The sequence below is a fragment of the Sus scrofa genome, chromosome 13, assembly GCF_054392235.1.
Source record: "Sus scrofa isolate SSC_HxYL_T2T_F1_AM1 chromosome 13, Sscrofa_HxYL_maternal_Yorkshire_Landrace_v2.0, whole genome shotgun sequence".
Classification (NCBI taxonomy): Eukaryota; Metazoa; Chordata; class Mammalia; order Artiodactyla; family Suidae; genus Sus; species Sus scrofa.
The window spans coordinates 143,530,229-143,536,228 of NC_139395.1; positions in this window are offsets into that span (position 1 = coordinate 143,530,229).

The window sequence follows — 6,000 nt, forward strand, 5'->3', positions numbered from 1 at the left end:
GGTGTGGACAAAGAATGTTGCCTGCCATATCAGTAAACAAAGGATGTTGCCACCTCCAAGCCATCAGCCACTGCAACCATTCAGATTGTGCACCCTGAGGGGATTCAGGATAGACAAAAACAGGATACTGGCCTTGGATAGTTAAGGTGCATATCAAAGGAATGATTTCAGTAAGTCCAAACTTTTGGATCTTCCTGCACATAGAAAATCACTAAATTCACTAACCTGAGATGTCTGGTTTTCTTTAATTAACAGTAATCTTCTGATATTCTGACTAGCTGTGTTTTTTGTTTTTTGTTTTTTCTTTCAGAAACTCCTACATCTCTTCCCTTAGCTCTTTGGAGCAGTCCCTCAGAGTGATCTGAGAGGCTGCCTTCTGGGCTCAAGTCCTCAGCAAGTCTTCTGAATAAAACATAATTCTCCACCTTTTCTCAAAAGGTTGTGCTTCGCCCCCACCCCACAGTGGACACCGGGTGTAATATAAAGTCCATAGACTTTAAAGTCATGGGCCTGAGTGTGAACTTGGATTTGCTACTCATGATGTGACCGTGAGAAAATGAAAGGAAATATGTGTATGAGTCAAGGGTTTCAAGAGGAGTTCACTACATATGAAATTTGTTCCCCAATTATCTCACAATATACTTGGCAATCCTCAGTTGTAAGTAACATACACTTTCAGTAGAACATTTTATTTTAGCTAGGCTCATATGCATGTGGATTGTTTTTCTGAGTTCTGTCTCAAGAAGATATGTGTGGCATATGGAAGTTCCTGGGCCAGGGGTTGAATCAGAGCTGCAGCTGCAGGATTACACCACAGCCACAGTAATGTGGGATCTGAGCTGCATTTGTGATCTTGCTGCAGTTTGTGGCAATGCCAGATCCTTAATCCACTGGGTGAGGACATGGATCAAACCCACATTCTCACAGACACTATGTCGGTTTCTTAACCTGCTGAGCCGCAATGTGAATTCCCAAGAGGATGTGTTCTTGAAATGCCAAGATGGTCTTGCTGTAAGACTGTCTTCCTTACAGCAGCCTTATAGCTGATAATTTGTTCCACCAAAAGTCAGCCGTGTTGGAAAATATTGACTAATCCGTGCACCTAAAAGTTAATGAAAATGAGGCTGATGGTTTTGTAGGATATTTACCAAAATACCGAAACACTTCATCGTAGTCCCTGTCAGAATTTGGAAAGAGTATGTGGGTTGAAAGGTCTGAGATGTGGTGCAAAGCTATCACTGAATTACAGTCTTCTCCTGCCATATATGGACACCAGGTTCATAATTAAATTTCAGGAAGAAACTGCTGTGTAGAGACAACTAAGTTAGACGGTACTTGCTTATATAAGTATTATCCAAGTACCTGGGATTGATTTGTTGGTAAGAGAATAGTTTAATGAGAGACCTGAGAGCTTTGTATAATACTTAGGACTTTATCATACAAGTGCCACAATTTAAGAATAATAGTGAGACTTGCATCTAACAAATTACAGCTTGATCGAGTGAAGAATCATATTTTGCCAAAGTGGCTAAGTGTAACCATTTCTGATTTGGCTGTAAAAGAAAGTTTTATATTTAGTAGAAGGACTAATAGACTTCTAGAGACCTTTTCATGAGTTGCTTGAAGAATTGGGTCAGTCACAAGACTTTAATGAGACTGGAAAGGACCAGTCCCTGTATCATCTAATCTGTCTGTGCTTAAATTTACCTTTAAACTTTGACTAGAAAATTTGTTTAGGTATTAAGTTTTAACAACTTCAGGAGATAGTCAGTGAAATTACCCACTGTTAGGGTAATAAACACCAATATATCTATTTTAGGTTGATCGATTCATACTTACTTAACATTTTCCTGTCTCATTAAATATAAATTAAATGCATAGTTGAGAAGCTAAACTGAAAACATTTTCCAGAATTTATACAAAGCATGAATATAGAATATGTTAATGGCAGCTGGAGGCAGAGCAACTTCAATACTGTGGTGTTAAGCAAAAAGCATGTTGCTATGTTGGTGAGCAAAAACCAGAGTGAAAGACAATTAAACATCTCTATTAAATGCACATTTTGTTATGCTGCGAAAAAAAATCAAAGGCATGCATGACATTGTCATGGCAACGATGGAATTGTTCCTTCTATAATCACTACATGTAAATTTAGTAACATTGATTTCATTTCACCTATTTCTGGGGCTATATAGTTCACTATATTTCTGCCTGGTTAGTTCAAAGATTGTTAATGTAGGTTAAATTAAAGTTAATTGAAGATGCAATACAGAGAACTGAACTGTAGATAAAAAACATGCTACAACTAAAAGAAAATAATGATGGCTAATGTTCAGAAAAGGAAAGAACAATCAACACATTTACTCCATTTATTTCTAAAGCCTGGAATTTAAGCAAGAGGTTTTGTCTTGGATATGGCAATTAGTGACCATAAATAAGGGTGGTCTGTTGGGAGTTTATTAGGGTTCTAATTCCACACTAGGGACCCAGTGTCTGCTGAACAGTCAAGTATTTATTTTTCTAACACATACAAGTGTTTTTTAAAATAAAGACACAATTTTTGGAATATTCCCCATTGCTTGATTTGTAAGACTCACCTAGTTATGTAGTCCCTGTGTTATCAATATAATGAGTCTGCTTTTTTTCCTTCTGGTCTTCCAGGATTCACAGAGAAGTGGGGGGCAAAACTGATAGTGGGGAGTATTCCTCATAGACATGCCCATAATTTATATTAATAAATTTATTTCTCCAAAATTTTGAGAATTCTTTATCTAAAGAATCAAAGAATGCAAAGGATTAAATTTACTATTGTCCTTCTATGTTGAACATATTATTTGGTAAGTTCTAAAAAATGTGTTGGAATAACAGGGAAGAAGTAATGTAGTTTTTGTATTAAAGGGATATGATTTCATTTAGAGTTCTTTTATCATTTTAAGTATATTACAGTCATAGGAATTCCTGCTGTGGTGCAACAGAATTTGCCGTCTCTGTAGTGCTGGCACGCAGGTTTGATCCCTGGCCCAGCACAGTGGCTTAAGGATCTGGTGTTACCACAGCTGAGAGCAGGTTGCAACTTCAGCTCGGATCTGATCTGTGGCTTGGGAACTCCATATGCCATGGGATGGCAGAAGAAGAAGGAGGAGTTCCCTTTGAGACTCAGTGGAAACAAATCTGAGTAGGAACCATGAGGTTACAGGTTTGATTCCTGGCCTCGCTCAGTGGATTAAGGATCCAGCGTTGCTGTGAGCTTTGGTGTAGGTTGCAGACGTGGCTCCGATCTGGCACTATTATGGCTGTGGTGTAGGCCAGCGGCTACAGCTCCAGTTAAGACCCCTAGCCTGGGAACCTCCATATGCTGCAAGTACGGCCCTAAAAAGCAAAAAAAAAAAAAAAAAAAAAAAAAAAGAAGGAGACAGAGAAGAGTATTCTAGTCATGAATAGGCTACAGAGTCATCAAGAGACAGTAGCATCTCTGGGATTTAAATAGATCCCCCAGTCTATTTGCCTTAGTGTTTTAAATATTACAGGTATTCTGCATTTTAGATCAACTGGAATTGTCAGGTAATAATGACCATACCAGTTTCAGTGATGAGATGATATGCTTCTGCTCTTCCGGCATCAAAGGATTGTTGCTCATCTATTTCTTAAATTAAAGTTAAGACCTGAATATCAAAAGGAAAACCAAACAAGGACTTAGGGTAGAATAGTAACATAGTTCAGAGATTGAGTTTCTCCTCTGAGGATACAGTCATGTGTTTGCAGTTTTATTTTTCTATATATAGAAGGACTGTGGATGTAGGCATTGACTTATATGAATAAGGAGTAATAGATAAGAAATGGCTATAATTTGCAGTATTAAAACAATCTTTTTTTCTCCTTTTTTCCCTCCTTCATTCTATTCCAGAAGTCATTTGAAAGTAGAAAGGAAGATGAACCAACACGAGTTAAGTGACCACAGTGAAGGTTAAGATAGGCAACTTGGGGAACAAATTATTTTGTCAGTAAGTTAGAAATTTGATTTTACCCAAAATAGAAAAATTTTATAATGGGAAGCTTAGGCAAGACTAATTTTTTAGGGAGTTCTTGTTGTGGCTCAGAGGAAACGAACCTGACTAGTATCCATGAGGATGTGGGTTCCATGCGGTTAAGGGTCTGGCAGTGAGCTGTGGTGAAGGTTGCAGACAAGGCTTGGATCCCACGTTGCTGTGGCTGTGGTGTAGGCCGGCATCTGCAGCTCTGATTTGACCCCTAGCCTGGGAATTTCCATATGCTGAGGTTGTGGCCCTAAAAAGGAAAAAACAAAAACAAAGAAACAAACAAAAACCCAAAAAACTAATTTTAGCATCAGCCTCACAGAAGGAAAGAGCTATAGCATACAGAACAAAAGTAGCCACATAAGGGATACAGTAGAAATCTCCAAATCCCTCATGTAGAAGTGTGAACACCTGAGTTTTTTTCTTATTTTCTTCAAGTTGGGTTTATGACCTTGAGTAGAATCCTTTTACATTTCTGATTTTTGAGGTCCTTAGGTATGAAATGACCAGTTGGAAAGGAAGCTTTCAAGATTCCTTAAATCTCTAGCGTTATGTAGCACAGCCATCCAGTCTGGAAACACAGATGATTATATGATCTGTTTTTGATATGTCTTTGTTTTCCTTCCTTTCATTTTATGGGAATTAATGAGTATTTTATTTTACAAAAGTATCAATCTTTGATTCATGAGAAACTTTAAAAACTGGTGTCTTCACTTTAGACCCACTGAGAAGCACTCCTCTAGAAGATGATAACAAGGATCCATAGTCATTTCGAGTTCATGTAAATTGAAGCAGAAGTCATTTCTTCCTATTAGAGTCTTTGGGCTTCCCAGAGCCTGGAATGTTACATGGCACTCGCCTTGTTTGACTTTTGTAGCTTGGTCTTTGGTGTTTTCGTCTACCCCTCTTCCTGATCTCCAGGTTCCTCAAAGGCAGGATTAGCTCTGAATGTCCCTCTTTTACTGTATGTATTTAATCATTAACGATAACTAACTTGGTGCAGGAATCTCTTGTTGATTTGCTAGACATTCCCCTTACCTAGAAAAGAGCAGGAATGAGGAAGAGTGGGAATATATAGTGGTAGACTATGAGGCAAAGACAATGAGTCATTTAAATTCCCTCATTGAGGGAAGGCAGCACACTTTCATATCCACTTAACAGATGCTCAATTGCTCTCCTTTGTACTTGACTTTGATGAGAGTTACATGGTGTCTAAATTTAAACTTCAAATGAGTCAGTTATTTAATTTCTAAGGTAGGGAGGAGGTATCACTCCCATCACAGAAATGTTTTGAGGATAAGCTTTTATAGGGCAAGACTCTAAAATATTTTGAGTGGAAATCCTGTTACTTTGAATCTTTTACTGCAGTTGTTGTCTCTTCATTTTATGGATAGAGGAACAGAGATGATGACTGGGAAAGAAATGGAACAGACAGTACTGCAGATAGAGAAGCTGAAAAGGCCCAGAGACATCAAATAACTTGCCTGAGGTCACCCACACAATCAATAATAGACTTGACACTAACAATGAGGTGTTCTCATCCCTGTTTTAATGTTTTTGATCTGTGGGACCCTTACTGTGCTCTGTCTTAGTGCTCAAGCTTCTACTTACTGTGCTATGTCTAGTGCTCACACTGCCCTTTTCTTAGAAATAGGTCAGTAATAAGGATTAAAGATGTAATTTGGTCTGTTATCAAAATCAGAGAGGTTTGTTTTGGAATCAGGGGCCAAAGATCACCATATAAAGACATTACCAAGCCATGCTGTGGATAAGCAGAATCAGTGTGGGGAGTATGTCTTTTAAAAATAACCATAGTGTGTTATAAAGTACTTACTTTATGCTAGAATTACTTTAATTGCTTTGTCTATTTCAATTTATTAAGTCCTCACTATACTCTTGCTGTGATTATGGTCATCCCTACTTTGCAAATGAGGAAACTCCTGCCACAGAGGGTTAGTTACCTGTT